The sequence below is a fragment of the Chiloscyllium plagiosum genome, unplaced genomic scaffold (genome assembly GCF_037043375.1).
Source record: "Chiloscyllium plagiosum isolate Xiang-an unplaced genomic scaffold, Cpla_swu_hap1 HiC_scaffold_29, whole genome shotgun sequence".
Lineage (NCBI taxonomy): Eukaryota > Metazoa > Chordata > Chondrichthyes > Orectolobiformes > Hemiscylliidae > Chiloscyllium > Chiloscyllium plagiosum.
Window position 1 is genome coordinate 48,726,253 of NW_028270167.1, and position 20,150 is coordinate 48,746,402.

The 20,150-nt window shown below is 43.4% G+C and overlaps 1 non-coding gene across 1 annotated transcript; it reads right to left on the reverse strand.

Annotated features, from left to right (window-relative positions):
• Window positions 1-16,764: 16,764 nt before the first annotated feature.
• trnar-ucu (transfer RNA arginine (anticodon UCU)) lies at window positions 16,765-16,856 on the reverse strand. The gene is given in 2 exon segments: window positions 16,765-16,800; window positions 16,820-16,856. It is a non-coding gene; the product is annotated as a tRNA-Arg (tRNA).
• Between the last annotated feature and the right edge of the window lie 3,294 nt (window positions 16,857-20,150).

The following is a 20,150-nucleotide window of genomic DNA, read 5'->3' on the forward strand; positions in this document are numbered from 1 at the left end:
AATGGCGCTCCAAACCATACCTACACTGGGGATTCCGAATCCAAACAAGCCTTTTGTACGAACGGTAGATGCATGACATCTGTGCTGATGCAGGATAATGTGGGAAAATTGAGGCAGGTAGTTTACATTTTGGCTAAACTTAGACCCGTAGCGGCAGGATTGCCTATATGCCTGCGACCCGTGGCTGCAGCTGAAAAAGTTTGTTGTAGCGTCCAGGGACACAGTCGGCTTTGGATAATTAACCCTCCTGGTCCCACATGCATCCTTACTGGTTTCCGAGCAAAACACAGCACACATGTCGGCAGCACGTTGGCTCAGAAACAATACTGTGCTATTGGAGATGCCTAACATTACAATAACGAGATGTAACGTCCGTAATGCTGCTGGCCTTCTCCCCACAGAAGGAGACGGAGACTCACATGACTGTGTCGCTGTAACTAATAAAATTTGCAGCCCAAGACCAGACGTGCAGGATTCACAAACTCAGAATCATGATATGGCGTTTTTTTTGTGAATGGGTCAGCATTCAGGTGCAAACAGACAGGCCAGAATTGTGTTTGGTATGCTGTCGTAACTACTCGTGAGGTAGTCAAAACGGAATCACTCCCTTCTCATCTGTCAGCTCATGCAGCGGAGCTGATTGCCTTGACTGAGGCATGTAAATTGGCTGAGTGAAGGATAGTGAATATTTACACTGACAGCAGATATGCATACGGGGTTGTACATAATTGTGGAACTCTGATGAAACCCAGGGGCTTCTTGACCTACATCTGGAAAGCTCAAAATACACCGTGGCCTGACTTCTGACCTCCTGGAAGAGGTCCTACCGCTTAAATCATTCGCTGTCTGTAAATGTGAAGCCCACACGAAAAAGAACGATTCCCTTTCTCAAGGCAATGCGAATGCAAACTCAGCGGGAAGGACGGCAGCCCAGCAGCCGCCAAGTGATCAGTTAACATGTGTATGTCAAATATTTGTAATCCAAAGCAGACTAATGGGAGGTCGAGTCGCAGGCCCCGCCGAAGGACAAGCGTGAATAGACAATGGCAGGGTGCAGAATGAGGGAATGAGTGTTGTGTGGCCCCATTGGTACACCCTGTCTACCGCGATCTTTATTCCCATTCCATGCCAATTAACACACAGTGAGGACCATGTGTCAAAAGGGGGGATGTACCGAATAAAGTGGTATGATTTATCTTGATATGTAATTTGGTTTCCGTGGTCGAATCTGTAACTCCTCTTCTGACATGGTGCAAAATAATTTTCCAAAGGTCATCTTAGTCAGTCCGGGACTGAGGTTCAGAAAAGAACAAATATTTCTTTTTTTTTTGGAGCTTGCTGTGTTTACATTCTCCCCGCCTCACTCTATGGAGAAGGACTTATAAACTCCATTCCTGTCAGTCCAGGTGAGACACTTTGTGACGCAGGTAGTTTCATTGGCAAAGAAAAGACACTTATCCCCATGAAGCTTCCTTTCACCCTCTGCCTGCCCATTCATTCAATTTGATCACTGCTGTTCTGAAAAATTTCACCTCTGCTCTCCTGTTGTTATTCCGTAATTCGAGGGAACGTCGAACCGAATCCCAGCATCATATTAATTGTCGGTTGTTTATGTTACATCAATGACCAGACCAGAACAAGCTAGTAGGGAGTTGAATAACACATAAAAGATTTTTTAAATTCCTTCCAGAACATTAACCGATTGCAGAGTCAGAATATGAGAAATGTCAGACTGCACTGATATTTCGCCCATTTCACAATGCACAGATACTCTTAGATGAGTTCAGTCTTTGCAAAATGTTTATTTATAAGTGTGACAATTCCCTGGGACAAATCCTCCCTCAATCCACAAAAATGTATGCGACCAAAAACTATTTCAGTTCAGATTAAAATCGCTCAGGATATGATCCATCAACCCAAAGTTTCCTGCGCCATGTCAATTAAAGTGTATCCAGATGAGTTTAGATCTCCCAGCCTCCTCTCGCACAGCTCCCTATTCCATGTCAACAGAAGTTGCCCCGGCCTAGTTTGGAGCTCCCAGCCTGGGCGTTTCATGTGCCTCTCTGCCTTCATAGAAGGACTGCATGCTCACGAAATTGGTCACTGGCAGAAAGAGTTGACATTCACGCGTTCATTCCACTCCCAATTTCCGATCGGATCTTCGCCATTGCGTCACTAAATTTCTCTGATTCCAGACCTTGAAACCGGTGTGATTGAAGTGTGCAACCTTAGTTGCTACCTTGTCTCGAGGCACTGGTAAAGTAACGATGTGAAACTTCGTTGTTATTGAAACTTACATTTCAACAATTTGTGTGCTACGCCTGTACATTTATTTTTTTCTTGAAATCTATCGAACTTTGTCTTCAACATTCTCCATGATTGAATATCCAAAACCACTGAGAACATCGAAGATGACGATACAACCCAATCTCAGTAGGTTATCCTCTTGTGCACATGGTGCTATTCCTCGCCAACCTCAGACATTGCATTTATTGCTTTTACTGTTGGTTATTTATTCATGTGACCGTATAGTGGCTCGTCCTCTGCATTGTGGCCGCAGCAAACTCCATTCAAATCCGAGTATCAGTAATGCGCATTTGTTCCATGTTACTCCACATAACCCTTGCAAAACAAACGCAGAAAAGAAACAATCAATTTTTAAGGTTAAAATGCTCTCGAAGGTGAAGATTTTTTTGCTTCAAACTTTATCTGCACCCAATATCGGAGAAGTTTCTCCCTTTCCCAATCACTATTCTTCCTTTCCATCCCTCCTCCCATGTCATTGGGGCATTGCACAAATAACATTCACTTTCACATTGACACCGTTAAGCTAGTGCTGCAGATGTCACTCTTGTTGGGTGAACTTGCCCCAATACCATCACGAGGAACTTTAAGCCACTAAATGCAATCAGATAATGTGGTTGGGTTATCAATCCTCATGTAAAGTGTTTGATTTGCCTGGACCAGAGTTCATTTGAGCACTGGGTTCATGAAAAAGACACAGAACAGTATCGAAGAAAAGAGACTTTATTGGAAAAGACCAATGTTTGTGAATTCCCCACATTTATTTCAAGTCTTCATTCGTCTCTCGCTAGAGTGTTATGTACAATGCTGCAATTCACATAAAAGAAGCGATATGACAGCTGTGGAAACGGTGCAGAAGTGATTTGCCAATATATTGTCTGGATTTAAGAACTTCAGCTATGAAAGAGTTTAGACAGACTGGCCTTGCTTTTGTGAGAGCAGGAGAGATTGAGAGGAGACAGTATTGAGATGTAGGAAATAATGAGGGGCATGGATTGGGTACACTGAACGAAAAATTTCTCGATGATGGATGGATCAATCAAGCATAGATTTAAGATAAGAGTCATAAATGTTCGAGTAGCTCTACAGTAAAAAAAACTTTATCAGCAAGCGAGTGGTTGGAATCTGGACATCACTGTCTGTATATGTCAGAGCGGCAGAAATTCTGATAATCTCCAGAGATACTTAACTGTGAATTTGTAATGCTTAAGGCATACAACGTTAAATGATGGAAAATGAGATGAGGATAATCAAGCAGGTGTTATTGACAAGAACATGCACAAGTAGCTTGCAGGCTCAGTTAGATCTGACATCCACCGTGTGGCGTTTGGTAACCTCAGTTGTCACGTGAGAGGCCAGGGTTCATTTTCCCGCTGGGGCGACTCTGACTGTTTCAGGGTTTCAAGGTTTGTGTAAAGATCTGCAGTTTCGGTGAAGGGTGCAGATGGTGTGGGGATGTTCGGTGGTTTTGGGAAGTTGGTTTGCGGCCGTTTCCTCCCGTTTCTCGGTGATATCCTCAAGGCAGATGAAACTCGTGTGAAGCACTGCTGTCCTGCAGCGTTTCGAATTGGTTTGATTTATTTCCGACTGCTTTCAGTTGCTGGTACTTGTCGTTCTTTACGTATCCTAGTATGTTGGGTCCAGATCAACATGTTTTTTGATGGAGTCTTTGGATGAGTCTCGTCATTCTAGAAATTCTCTGGCTGCCCTCTGTTTAGCTGGCCCTAATATTTTTGTGTTGTCTTAGTCGAATCTGTTGTCCTCGTCATCGCTGTGCATTGCTACTCGGAACAGCTGGTTGTGTTGTTTAGTGGATCCTCCACAAATAACAACAATAGATATTCCCGCAGATTCATTGTCAAACCAACGCCAGGAGGACATGCCATGACCCAACAAACCAAGCTCTCTACATTATAGGTAAAAGTATTCTCAGCACGTACAGCCAGACTGCTCTGGCCACTCGGATGTATGAGACAGCATAAACCGAAAGACACATTTGACAACAACTCACCAAAAAATGGACCAAATACCCATCAAAGGCAGGACAAATGTGGACAAACAATGTTGGATGTAGTGACTGCAGGAAACATTATAAAGGACAGACAACTCACGATGCACATTCTTGAAGATCAACTTGACACGAAACATAACTGCCAGGTGTCCGCAGTAGGTTGACTCATGACACTGAGTGTCGCTGATTCCGTGGCTGGAAGCTCGGATTGTGTGACAGTCTGCAGCAATGGAGAGTGCATTGCTGATAAAGTACAGCAGATTGGGCAGCCTCCAAGAAGCAGGAGAATGAATGGTTCTGACATGAATACCTCATCAGGCATTCGGCCAAAACGTCGAGTTTGCTACTCCTCGGATGCTGCCTGACCTGCTGTGTTTTCCAGCACCACACTCTTGACTCTGATCTCCAGTATCTACAGTCCTCACTTTCTCCTCCGTCTGCAGCATTGGTTAGTTCCTTGTGTGAGGGAACTGTTGATATCACCAATGTAAAATTCGATTGCTGATTGAGAAATACAACCAGGGCCGCAGCCCAAGAGTGTTTCTGTTGTTTTGAGTTTCCTGGCTGCTCAATGTGTGCTTCTGTGATCGCGCAGTTGGCAGTACTCTGGGGAGTGGCTGCGGTTATCTGCGTTCGGAACCGAGATGCTTTGATGCTGTTTGATTTGTTCTTGATTTGTACAACAGTAACACAGTGACAGATCAACTGACATTGCAAGAAGGCAGACAGACGTGGAAAATATCGGGGTTCTGGTGACATTTGATCAGAGATTACCGAGATTCAGGAGAAACGAATGTTGAATTCTTTCGGGTCGTGATGAAGAACAACCAGGGAAATAAGTCACCAGCGGGTACAGTTTACAAGGGCACTCACAGGAACCAAAATGCGAAATAAAACGTACAAACTGACGAAGACAGATGAAGGATGAGAGTATTCATGGGTAATCTGACTTCCACTCCCCAGCTCCCCTATTTCCCACACCCAGCCCCATTGCAAAGAAATGTTAGAGAGCCATAAACATCAACGTCGTCCACTGGAACGATCCAAGTCTTTTCTAAATTTTCGATGCGGCTATTAGTTTCAGTTATTTTTTTCTTTCTTGGGAAACCATCTCTTTCATTGTTAGCAATCGGAAAGTAAGCCATCCTTTTTGTCAGGGAAATAATATGATACTAAACTTTGTTTGTGCCATGTATAAGATTCCTCTGTGTCACACGTTTCTTCTACTTTCTCTCGATTTTGACAGTACCTTGTCTTTTGAGTCTTCCGACCAAAGTGCATGACCTCATAATCCGGACATGAAACTGCATCTGACAAGTTTTTCCCCACTCACCCAATCTATCTATATGCCTATGCAAATTGCCACTATCTCATCATAACATGCGCTCCCACGCGTGTGTATTGTCAGCAAATTTGGACACATTTCACACTGCCACTTGCTCCATGCTATTAACAGAGAGATAATTGAAGCCTTGAATATACCCAGTCTTGAAAGGCCTCTGCTGTAAATGCTTCTACATACTTGCTACCCTCTGATTGTAAGAACATCCTCTTCATTCATTTCTGAAGTGTGCAACCCCTTCCCCTGAGATTGGGATCTCTGGTCCTTCACTATTCTGGATATTAAGTAGAGCAGAACAATCTTTTAAAGTAAAACATAATCTCACGGGCGTTTCCAGTGCCAGTTCTGAGTTTTCTTTTTTGACCTCTGTTTGAACAAACAGCCCTGATTGGCACATTATTATTGACAATGACATATCTGCTTCACTGGTGCTTCAGTGCCTGTGATTGGAGAGGAGCTGAAAGGCGCGATAAAAGTGCATCTTTATTACTCGACCATTACCATATTATTAATCTCTCTGCTCATGAAAATGGATCCTTCATATCCATTCTATCTCTCATCTTGATGGATGAGTTATCTCTGCAACTCCAAAAACACCGTCTCAACAACTCGATATGTTCTCAGGTCTGTTCATTTCTTGACATACAGGAAACTTGCGTTCTGAACCCGAAACGGATCTGCCTCAAAACGTTATATCTGTCTCTCTATCAACAGATGATAAAAAAACGCATGGGATATATGTAGGTTTCACTGAGTTTATTTGAAACAAGTTGTGTTTTTCCATTAAACGTCTTCACTCCTCGTTCGCTGGTCAATTGCCCTGATAAGAGGCAGCAGTTCCTCCTGACCATTTACTCGCCCATCCACAACTCTTTCTCCCACATCATTATAAACGTCCCCAATAAATCTCCCATTAATCTTCTTTGCTCCAAACAAAACATTCCCAGAGTCGTGAATCTCTCCAGAAAGGAGGTTTATTTATCTCTCTACATGGTGCAAAGCAGAGGATTGTGGAAATATTCTGGGAACATGTTGCCACTTGTCAAGTGGGAAAACTGTCAACAAGCAAAACAGAAATCCCAGTCTCGAGCTTTGTGAATCTTTCGAAATTCCTTTGGACGCGGATTCAGAGGGGAATGAAGGGTGAAATGGCCGACTGGTCAGAGACAGTTTAGAAAATTTTCCGTTCTTTCGGAGGCCGGTACTTTGACTCTGTTGTACTCCGAACATGAATTAATCTGTGACATTGATGGATTCACGTTCCTGCACGTCAGGATGTTAAATCTCATCTCATCTCCGGGGCAATTAGAAAACGCGAGAACAGATAGGACACTGAAAGGCTGGAGTGAGACGATCCCAGGAGGAGGATAACTGATTTCCGGTGTCTTGCGTGTGTCTATAAAGGGTGGGATCAGACTATTACCATGTCTTCGCCGTGAATTGCCCAGGATTTATTTCGGAAAAGTCATACTAATTAAGGATGATTGTCAATATGGGAGGAGCAGGCTGCAGCTTGCATTGCGGATCAGTGATGCCGTTGGCTCATCAGTCTCTATGACGATGTGAGTCAGTGCGTTCGGCTCTTCACTGACAGGTTGCTGTTCTCCCACGATCCACGAACAGAGCGACAGCTGTTCACACACAACCTGATTTTTTTTCTGTCCTCACAGTTCCGGGTTTTTACCGAGGTCAGAAAAATATTCCTCATAAGGCTCGAAGGGAAAAGGTTCCAGTTTTAGGAAAGCTGGTTCCCGGTGACATGCACGTGTCTCCAAAGTGTGAGATCAAACTATTCCCATTGTCCACAATGAATGATCCAGGATTAATTTTGGAAACGTCAAACAAATTGAAGACAATTTTCATTATGCGAAGGGCAGGCAAAAGCTTGAATTCACTGACAGTTTGCTTTAGGAGATCCTGCAAGGGACCTACTACAAGGGACTCCCCAGCCTCTATGGAGCAATTAGCCCTCTCGTTTGGCTGTTAACCAAGAGGGTGTACCCACGCATGGAGCGGTCGCTGTTCGTATCTATCCGACTCCTTTGCTGTGCAATTTCGGGTTTTTAATAGGGTCAGTAATATGTACCCAAACGGAAACCAAATCCAGTGAAGAACCACAACTGCGTTTCTGTATTGTTGACTGGCTCGTGAAGGGATGTGGACACTCGGAATCTCAAACAAAATCAGAAACTGCTCAAGGAACTCGGCAGTTATGACATTACCTGTGAAAGAAAATAGAGTTCTGAGAAACTCCTGGAGACGCTCCGAATCGTTGTCTCTGTTTGTCTCTCCCCAGATGCTGCCAGATCTGTTTAGTTTCTCCTGCAATTCTCTCCCTTTCTTTTTAACTGAATGACCATTTCAACAATCGACATTGATTACACAGTACAAACATGTCCTGACATTTAACCCTGTCGAAACTGTGGTGATTGAATTCAATCAAACCGAACAATGATTGCCTGTCCCTCACCTCCACAGGGAGGGAGAACTTGAAACAAGTTTAGTAGCACGCTTCTGCAGATGTGGCCAAATGGTTGAGGCGATGGGCATTCAATCCACTGTGGATTCCTCATGCAGTTAAGCATTTTGCTGACTATGATTGAGAGCCGAGAGTGAACTTGAAGAGTGCTTGTTCTCTGCTTTCTTGTTTGAAATTCAAATCGCAGGATTAGATGAAATGCGGATACCTCAGATAAGGAACGTTAGGAATCTGCAACCAACCGCCTCTCAGGATGGAAAATGCAGAAAACTCCAAAGCAGGTAAGACCCATTTAGTTGTACACTTCCATTACTGAATAAGTTTGCCCCTCTGAACAAAGTGACGCCAAATGAGATAAGAACATTTCAGGGTACTGGTGCAGACTTAGTGGGCCAAAGGTCATTTTTGTGCTAGACACTTCCATGGCCAACTGCGAGGTGGTCAGTTTGTGAAGTAACAGGACATTCTTTGCAAAATGTCCCTCGGCGAGGAGGGGGTCGAAGCTACTCTCCGCTGATATTTCTGTCAGTCACGGTATTCATTGGGAAATTTCAATTGGTAATAACTGTTACGGTGCATATTTGTGGAATCAGTCTATATGATAATCAGGATGATGAGACAGTGGTGTCTCATTACCCAGCCGAGAGCAAGCCTTTGCAGCTTACATTCCCTGGCTCTGCTTTTGAAATAAAGATTACTTTTTCGATGTGCCTGTGTTCATATCAAACAGCTCATTGATATTGGGACTGGACGTTCAGGGAAAACTGGAGGTGTGGCAGGGACAGACATAGAACAAGACGAGACGTGAAAGTGTTTAGATTTTGCCGTGGGTCCGTTGTTTTTTGTGAGGAATGTCTGCTGGGCGCAATCCTGTCATTTCCCAGGAGCCAGAGGGTTTGTTTTGGTGGGATTTGTGTTATTGAAAGTCACACATGAGAAGCGTGTTGGACTATTTCAGCTCAGTATCCACTTCATATCACGGCTCACCGCAATGATGCACATTTTCTGCGAAGTGTCCCACTTAAAGCCGCCTTTCTCCGGAGAAACTTGCAGTCATAAAGCACATGGAGTGGGGAGAAACCTGAGGACTCTGTCACTATAGGGGAATGTGCCTGTGTGACTGACTCTGCAAGTGAACATGAGAATACGTTCCCCAAAGGGGTTACAACAGTGTGACCAGGTCTACCATCAGTACTATCGTTATGACATTTAAGATCACAGGGAGAATCTCATTGCTGCACACGGGGACGAGAATAGGTGGATGCCTGATATTGTGCGCTTCACGATGGACGAATGGCCCTTCTCCACTTCTCTCCCACATGCTTTTTAAACTCGAGGCCAGAGAGAAACTGACCTGACGAGAAAATCGCTTCACAACCTTCTACTACCAATTTTGCAAACTTACTTCTATCTTGCCACCTAAATCATTCATTTAAATGTAAAAAAAGTGAATGTGAGCTCAGCCAATGGGACACTTTTGGTAACAGTCCTCCAGTCTTAAAACGACCCCGCACCACCGTTCTCAGCATCCTGCTATTAAACTAATTTTATATCTAAGTGGAAAACTTACATTTAACTCCATGCGATCTAAATTTATGAATTAGTCAACCATGTGGAACCGTGTAAAAGCTTTTATTAAAGTCCAAGTGAGCAAAGTCTGTCACTTTGTCCTCAGTGATCTTCTTGGTTACGCTCTCAAAAGCTCAATTTTGTGCAAAAAAATGCTGATTATCCCGATTCATTCCTTGTACCTAAACATTCATATAAATCCTATCGTTCAATTGCACCAAACAACTTACCCACGACCATAACCAGACACAAACGTCTATCCCTCCCAACCTTCTCCACGAAATCCTTTCTAAACAAAGGCACATTAGCCATCCACTGGTCATTCGGCGCCCCACTCGTCATAACAGATGATAAACATATTTCTACGAAAGGCCCAAAGGTTTCTTTCCCTAACTTTCCACAAGTTTCCGGTATACAGGAGATCAGATCCCAGAGAAATATCCAACTTTATATTTTCCAGGTCGTTCAGCCCTTCCCCTTTTCAACGTGAACTACTTTCAAAACATCAATATTTAGTTGTACCAGTTATTTCGTTCTCCATGGTGTAAACTGACGCGAAATGAACATTATATCTCTCTCCATCTGCTGAGGTTCAAGACAAAGGTGAGCACTTTCATCTTAAAGTGGTCCTATTTGGTCTCAAGTTCTTAATTACTTTCGACTATATTTAACTTTATGTTCTGATGACATCTCATATCCTCGATTGACCTTTATAATGTCCTCCTTAAGAATGCACCTCCACTCCTTAAATCGTTCAAGAGATTCACTTGAAACCATGTGTTTATGTGGAAGCTGTCACGTTTTTTTAAAAATAAATCTTATGACAAGGCGTAAATCTCAGCAATCAACGTTGTTCTAACGGAATACCTACAATGTGGAACCCCGCCATTCGGACCAAGAAGCCCCCACTAATCCTGCGAAGGGAATCACACCCAAACTCACACCTCTACACAATTCTGCATTTCCCATGACCAAAGAACGTCAGCCACACATCTTTAGTCTGGGGAGGAATGTGCAAACTCCACACACACAGTCGTCCATAGTAGATATTGAACCAGCAAGGCTGAGGCCGCAAGACATTAGTACTCACCACTGAGTCAGCCATTATAAACCTCCTATCCACCACTCAAAACATATCATCACTTAGATATGGGGCCTAGACCTGCTCCTAATGTTCCAAATGCATCTATACAGAGCATCCTATTGACTTAGGTGTAAACCTCTGCCCATGCTTTCCTATTCGCTTGAATTGAACGCCTGCATTGTATTTGCCTTCCTGAACACCAACTGAAACTGCATGTTAAACATAAGAGAAAATTGAACTTTGAATTCTTTCTGCTTTCAGAAAATTGTCTATGCCTGTACTGTTACCACCAAACATATGACCTCACACTTTTCCACAAAGTATGTCAACTGCAACTATTTTTTCAAAGCACTCCATCCGTTCAAGTCATTCTGCAGCATGCCCGCTTCATCAATAAGATCTGGCATTCCACCTATCATTGTGTCTTCTTCAAATGGAGCATCAACACCCTCAGTTCCTTTGAATGGATCCTTCATAAACAATGTGAATATCTGTGTTGCCAACACTGACTCCTGCTGAACTCCACTAGTCACGGGCTGCCATCCTCGAGAAGACCCCTTTACCCAACTGTCTGCCTTCTTCCAGTCAGCCAAGCCTCAATCCATGGTCTCTTATTTCGCAGTTTGCCTGGGGAAATTCAAGCTTATCACCTCCACAGGCTTGACTTCGTCTAACTTGCTGATTACCTACTCAAAACATTCTAATATATTTGTCAGACGTGATTTCTTCCTGACAACCTGTGCTGATGGTTCACATACTCTGTAATCCCATCCTTCCAATGACCTTTGATACCGTGTTTAACACAAAGCTGATCTGTTTGATTGTTATCTAGAATATTCCACCTTTAATTTCAGACCTGAATGTGAAGAACAACAACGTCGAATTGCTGTTGAGATATGTAAAGTCTATGCTGTCTCAGGAGGGTCGATGAGTGAGTGAATTCCTTCCCTCAGTGGGATCCTCTATTCTCTCAGCAGGGTCGATGAGTGTCCTAACTGTTTTGCTCACATGGAGCGGGTAAATTCTTGCTGCCAACTGCAAACCAGATGGTGTACTGAGAGTTGAGATGATCGCTTGAACCTATTCCTGGAATAAATACACTTGAAACGTCTCTCACAATACGAAAATATCAATGGGAAATCAGTTCTACAGAGACTAGAGAGAACATCCCACAGGCTACATATTTGATAGGTCTCTCCACAATGTGATGATGTTCATGACGAACTGTTCCCAGAAACGTTTATAATGATTCATGTCTTTACTCTGTGTGAACACGTTGATCACACGTATTAAGTATTCAGGAACTTATGCAGCACTTCCCGCAGTCATGGCATTCAGAAAGACCTGTTAATATTGCGAGAAAGGTGATGAGCCATCCGATCGCTCGGACTTTACAGCACGGTCACAAAGATTTGGAATTGGAGAGGTCTCTATTCCGGGTGAGCACGTGGGTCAGACGTCAGATGTCTATATATCTTAATGGATTCTTATTTATGCGAGCATATTTCTCACAGATGAAGCACGTAGAGGTTTGATAACATTTTCCAAAGTCCGGAGAAATAAAATGTTTCTCATTCGTATGAGTGTGGTGTTCAGACCTCCAATCGCTGGACGGTTTAAAGCATTTTCCGCAGTTCAGCCATTGAAATCGTTTCTCATCATTTTGAACGAGCAGATGTCGCAGCAGGTCAGAGACAGAGTGAATCCCTTCCCACACTCTGAGCAGGTGAATGGCTTATTCCTGGTATCATTTCGTCCATGGGAATTCAGCTCAGACAGGGAAATGAATCCCTGCATTTCCACAGTCATTCCTCACTATGACTGCAATCGAGGTATGTAAGCCTGATGACAGGTAAAAACCTGCTCCACACACACAATAAGTGAACGACTTATCTCACACTGTAACCAGAACTTTTTCCATAAATGTTCGAAATCTGATCAAGTTGTATTTGGGATAAACTGCGCGGCTTCATCAGATTATGGTGGAGAGGTTGATTTATAAATGTTTCTCTTATAATACCTTGCGAAATTGATGTTATCCAAAAATGAGAGTGTGAAACCGTCTTTCAAAAGACTCTAGAATCTGTCTGAAGGTAAGGGATTTTCGACACTAAGAATTTGACCAGAATTTTGTCAGAATCTTTCATGCACACAACTTCCACCACAGAGAACGAGCAGGTCAGCATGTGGATATGAACACGATCACCTCCCTGTTCCCTCCAGGTCAAACAATGTCCTGAGTTGTCTGACATACAGTCCTGTTGGAGCAGACATGTGTTACAATTGAATAATTGCAAAACTGAGACCTCTGACTTCAATCCCAACTCAAAATCCACTGCCTCACCACTGAGTTGGAAGTGTGATGCTGGAAAAGCGCAGCAGGGCAGGCAGCAACGAATGAGCAGGAAATCAATGTTTTGGACACGAGCCTTCATCAGGAAACAGGCTTGTGAACCGAGAGGGTAAAGAGACAAATGGGAGCGGGTGGGGCTGGGACAAGGTAGCTGAGATTGTGATAGGTTAATGGAGGTGGGGATAATGATGATAGGTCGCAGCGCAGGCTGGAGCAGATAGGTGGGATGGAAGATGGACAGATAGGATAGTTCATGAGAGCGGCGGAAGCCCTGGACCTGAATAAACTTGGCTGTGTGGGAGTGAGAGTTGACTGTTCAGCCAGGGGCCAGTGGCGTTGTTTGGTACGGGTGTCCCGGAGATGTTTTCTGAAGCTGTCTGTAATTAGGCATCCGATCTCCTCTATGTCGAGGAGACTGCAAAGGGAGCAATTGATACAGGAAATGACATGCGTGGAAATGCAGATAAACTTCTGATGGACATGCAAGGGTCCTGTTGGGCCTTTGACAGAATTGAGGGCGGAGGTGTGGGTGGATGTTTTGCAAATCCCGTGTTGGAATGAGAAGGTGCTGGGAGGGGAGGGTGGTTTGGTGGTAGCGTGCACTTTGTAAGTGAGTGGAAGAGGGAATGATCTTTATAGAAAAGGGATAGGGGTGGGGAGGGAAGCACATCCTAATTGTTGGGATTCATTTGCAGCTGACGGAAATACCAGAGGATGACATGATGCCTACAGAGGCTGCGAGATTTTAAAGTGATGAAAAAGGAAGTTCTGTGCTCGTCATATTTGGAGGGATGGGTTTTGGGAGAGGGGTTGAGGGAAGTGGATGAGCTGAGCTGGAAGGCATCATCGACGACGTGACAGGAGAAAATGCCTCGCCACTGATTCAAATTTCAAATTATTGTGTTGCTTTAGCAAATGTTCTGACTGGAGAGAAAAGTAGGGAAAAACAGTTACTTCCCAGTCAGGGATTGATCCATTATGCGACAACCAACAGATTCACTTTTGACTGAACTAGCTCCCATTTTCCCTACATTGGTAATGGCAGTATCCAGCATTATAGCGGGCTTTAATGTGTTGCATTGGACCCAGCATCCTTTCTGAGCATGGACCATACTAGGATATAAAGAGACAATAAAATACATGGATTGAGATGACTGGAATGAAAAGACGTCAGGAAGAATGGACAGCGTTTACGTGGAAACAATAAAATGGAAAGGAAGCCATCAATGTATTGAGGGGTAATGCCGTTTGAAAAGACAATGCGGGGTTTCATGGGGTAATGGAAAAGACGAATAGATCATGTGGTGTGACACCAGGTAAAACTGAGTTGTGTCCATATTGAAGGTTTCCATGCGATTTGAATTTGGTGAGAGGAAACAGGAGGGAAATTCCCTCATTTGGATGTATCCATATCTCGACTATGGAACTTCAAAACCAGCGACGAATGATAAAGAGAAGTTTGGAGCACGTTTTCTTTTTCCTTCTACAGCTTTGGAATTCGAAAACGATTACTTTTTCGCAGGAAAAATTGTTCAGAAGCTGATTCTAAAATATTTGTGAAGATGCGTGTAGACACACAAGGAATGAATTAAACCGCGACAGGGAGTCTGGGCGGCCAGGATGGGTAGGCGTTATGTGCACACTCTCTAATTGGTTAACGTTAATTAGAAATATTCCTCATAACACCTGCAACTACGTACGACTAAGTATAGAATGAGCTGATTGTGAGGAAAGGTTTAGCAGTTTGATCCACGTGAACTTCTAGAAATTGTAAAAAAACTGAGCTGTTTGTGTTAGCTCAGCATGAAAGGGAAGCCGGGTAGCTCAGTCCACTGCATTACTGGTTTATGAGAGAAAGTGATGCGAACAGTGTGGGATTATTTCTCGCAATGTCTCAGCATACAGTCAGGATCTTGATCTCCCAACTCAGCTTATACTTTAGATGATGTCGACAATCAAAATGCAACTATACTATCGTGAGTTGGAACTGACCTGCCGATGTAATGCACCTTTTTTCTTTCATCTGTTGCATTGGAAAATTTGGCTGCAATCACAAAGAAGGTAGTGAGTCCATTTGCTGCTCACTCATCTCCCCCAAAAATATCCAGTGACAAGACACGAAAAATATTCCTGTTGGAATTCTATTATCTTCATAGCAATACTTAAAAACATCGTTATCATTTCGATTCCAGTTTTTCCGATAACATTCAAATTGTCCAATGAGAGAAATCTAATACTTTGTGGATTGTTTTAATGGCCTGTGCGAGCTTGCAGCAATTTTAGTAATATGAAACGAGCTCAATATCCTTTCCAGAATTTAACACAGCGCAGGTTCAGTGGTATGGAAAACGTCATTTTTTCAAAAATCACCTCTGCATCTCTCTTGAGTGATGGATATTCACTCAGGGAGTATTTATGGCTGGTCTTAAGTAACTGAGATATTTCCCAAGGACGGAACACTCCACAAAATAATATTTTGTTTAGAATAAATGCTGTTTTACTCAATGTTCTTTTGCAATTTTAAATATAGATGCACACACACATACATGCTTGCGCAAAATATGCACAGATATATATGTGTGCGTGTGAATTCAGAACATTAGTAATGGATGGTCGGCTATTTTAATGGTCTTCCTGTAGAATGTGAGAGCTTAGAGATTACAGTAATGTCCCTGAAATGTGGTTAGAATGTGGCACAGTAAAATGTGGTGAAAATCGGTTTTATTGAATGCTGCGTATGTTTACCGTGGTTTCCTGTGTTGATCACGGGAAATGTCATGTCGCCACTGTACTGGGATTTTCCTTCCATCGGCTTCAATTCGTCAGAGAATTCGATTCACTGATATTTAACCAACTTCCTTTGGCATGTTCATAAGACACACCGACCCACACTGCACACTACGACAATAATATTCAGCATACTGCACCTACGAGCACGTGGCATGGTTTTCATAAACAGTGAAGATTGAATAATGTTATGCAAGGGCAAATTGAAATTCAGTTTAATTAGTAAAGTCACAAGAATCCAGAGTAAGATTCAAAATGTCAGAAATTAACGTTCATTACCTTGGCCAGAATTCGTGCCCAGCAAAGGAGAAATCTGCCCCTGAATCCCCAGCAACCATGCAATTGCTTGCTTCATGTGTCCACTTGGAAACCTATGTGAAGGAACATTTAGCCTGAAGGAGAACTTGTGAGAATCCTTCACTGTCTGATCTAAAGCTGAAACAAGAGCTGTCTATTCCAGCTGGGAGGGAATCGAATTGGAGGTGAGACCAAAATATTACATGGCCTTTAATTCATGTTATCCTTATTGTGATTGTTTAAACACCTGGGCCAGAAATGGCACAACAACAAAGGAGCCCATTCTAAACACCGATCCTGCCCTGCTCCCTGATCCCTGATCCGATATCATCATGGCTAACACAACACTTTTGTGTTTTTTCCAGCCTATCTACATCATCGTGTTGCCTACTGTATCATAAATAGACATCGTAAATGGAAACCTGTGAGAGGAACATGTTCCATTTCGAGACAGTTGGGTTTCTGCACGAATACTGTTGGTTTTGCAGATAAGCAGCCGAGTCTGGTCTGACCACCTTCCAAACCATAAACTAAAACTCGACTCTGATGGGACTCGAACCCACGACCTTTGAATAACAACCAGAGAAGCGACATAGAAGTCCAACGCGCTTTCCATTGCGCCACAGAGCCGTGCCTGCAAGCGTTTTTTAGCACACAAGTTTGCCTTTGACCCATTGCGTTGAGGACACCCATCTCGCATCTGCCTGTCCTCGTCACAATTTCCAGTACCTGTTTCTTATCCACATGTGCTCTGGCTCTTCAAGTGTTTGGCGACAGACTGCTGAAACGTTCTCATGACACTTAGCTTTACCACGTGTTCAGATAATGATTTCCAGATAAGCAACACTCTATTGGTGAAAGCATTCTCCCAAAATCTCCTCAAAACATCTTGTCTCCTGTCTTTCATTTGTGTCACTCTTTTCCTTCCCAATACAGGCTTATCCCTGTCATACATATCTATCCTCTTCATAAAATGTGCATGTTAATCAATTACTCAATCAGCCTTCTCTGCGCTTAGATAAACATCCCCAACCACAGCGTCTACCTTCACAATGGGAAAGGTCCAGCCCTTGCCATTCTTGTCAACTCCTGTGAACATCTCCTCCTGCAATCAGACGCTTCCAGCAGTCTGGCGATTACAACGGACAAGCAAAGTTCCCTGAATTAAACCAAAAAGGTCTGAACAAAATCAACAGCTCTTGTCCATCTCTGATAGGAAAGGAAAGTTAACGTATCGAGTGCAATGATCTGTCTTCGGAACTGATGGGATGGAAGGGTGGGTGAAGAATATGGAAGAGGGCGGGCGGTATCTAAAATGAATGAACTCGATGTTGGGTCCTAAAATTTGCATGGTCTGTCAGTAGAAAATCAGTTGCAGGTCTTCCAGCTTGTGTTGTGCCTTGAAGGAGCACTTCAGCAGACCAGAGACCGAAGTAGTGTCCTGGGAACACAATGTCTCGATTAGAGAGGGGCTGGTAAAGCACAGGAGTTCAGGCAGCATCAGAGGAGCAGTAAAATTGTCGTTTCGGGCAACAGCCCTTCATCAGGAATACAGGCAGAAAGCCTGAAGGGTGGGAACACAGTGTGATGTTGAAAGTTACAGGAGAATCGAAGATCGGGATAGATTTTGTTGATTCTGGACGGAACCTAAGTGATCTCAGCTATGTCACCGACTCTGTCTTCCTCTCTCCATTGCACAGAGATCACATTCTGAGCAGGAAATACAGTTGCCTCGATTAAATAAAGTGCAGACAAATATCTGGAAGGTGTGACTGGAAGCTTCCACAGTGAGGAGAGACATCAGAAATCAGCTGGAAATGTAGCTTACGAAATAGAACGTTACAATTCAATACAGGCACTTCGGCCCTCGCTGTTGCAGCGACCTGTAAAAATAATGTGATGTCCATTGTAATGGAAAATTAGCATTTATTTTGAAACCAATAAAAGCAAAGAGAAACAAAGAAGTAAGAACCTGACTTTGCAGATGCAAGTATTGCAGACAGACAGAAAAAAATGTAAAGTTAAACCGAACTAATAGCAGACTTACAAGCCCAGTAAATTACCATATCAACAATCAAGGAATGGGAAAAAAAACTCCATATGTGGAAAGGAACTCGAATGTTTCAGGTCCCTGACATTGAGATATTGATAATAAGAAGCGAAGTCTAGTCTCAAGGGAAAATGTATTATATGTTGAAGGTGCGCCAGATATTTTTTTGTTAGATACAGGGACAACATATTCAGTCCTTAAATCAAGGCAGTTGAGAGAGTCGACGCAATGGATGCATCAGTATTCGTGACACGAGAGAGATTAACCGCACCCCGATTGTGCGAATGCAGTAATGGTGAAACATTCCAATTCTCAGTTCTGTTCTCGGAATTCTGTCCTTTAAATCTGATGGCTGGCGACCTCACAGTGAGACCGGGGTCGGATTTGCGCAGTGCCCCGACAGACTTGCAGGTAATACAAAAAGATGCTTTACCAGCGCAGGCTGTAAAATACAACTCACGACCCCTGATGCATGGCTATGAGTGGCGATTAAGCCAGAGAGCCATAAGTTCAGTGAGGGATTCGTTCGCCCAGGAAGCAAGTAACCATGTTAATCCCATTAACACCGCTTATCTTGCTGGAGGTATGTGGAACTGCACAGCACGCATACACCATCATGGCCCTTACAAATCATATGCTAAGGATTGTTTCAGGATATTGGTTGAACCAGATCAGTTATTATTATGCGAATTTTATTGGAATGATCACAGATGTGCAGTCACTGTGAATTTATGCAAAGTATCTGTGACGGCCAGTCGACCCTATCTTTTTGATGTGGAACGCTCCTTTCCTCATGTACCATTGGCAAACACATCCAGTAACAGGTGCCAGGAGTTGGGGCCATGGGTACTGCTGGCACAAAGAAACGAAAGCTTGTGTCTTCAGGGACGATGTGCGTATCTGCTTCAATGCAGATATAAGGACATATATGGAGAAACTGAATTGGCTAACTCAGGCAGATAGGGCAGTCCAAGTAACCACCGCCAAGAGGGTAGCCTGGCGTTTAGCTATGGTAGATGTCTCGGACCCAAGATTAAGAAGTATTCCTGCTGAGTGCAGGGCAAAAGGAAAACGTGATGTAGGGTTCATGCGAAGCTGTGAACAAAAAAGAATAACCCCGAAGTCTGAGTATCGTCCTTGCAGTATACAAGACTCGTTAAAACCCAAGGTTGTAAAGGGAAATATTCCAGTCTTTGAATCCCTCCTGAAGCCTGGAGTGATAATCCCTTGTGGATAATCACCGGTGAGAGCCCCCATTTTTCTGGTCAAAAAGGCAAACATTCCAGGTGAATCGGGGAAATGGAGATTTGTTCAAGACCTGCAAGTAGTCAATTATGCTGATGTTCCCCCCACCCCCCAATGTTCCTGATCCTTGTACTATATTAGTTCAAATTCCACCGGACAGTAAATGGTTCTCTGCTGTGGATTTAGCAAACGCCTTTTTTCGTGTACCGGTACACCCAGAAAGTCAATTCTGGTTCACTTTTCCATTCAAAGGCAAATCGTATACATTCACGCGACTTTGTGAAGATTGCTGTGAGTCCTCCACCATAACTAATGAGGCTCTATGCAGGAGTCTTGAGACTTTTCTTTTCACCCCGGGACCTGCGGTTCTGCAGTATGCAGACGAATGCTCAATAGCAGCACCAACAGAGGCACAATGTGAGGAAGTTAAGCTTGCATTGCTCTGCCATCTAGCCAGGGATGTACACAAAGCTAGTTTCGCAAAACTACAGTTTGTTCAACAATAAGTGACGTTTTTAACGCCACATCTTTCCTGAACAAGGGAAGACCATTGGTCAAGACAGAGATCAAGCAATCCAGCAATTCCAAAGACTCACATGAAGAAACAATTGCTATCCTTTTTGGTCATG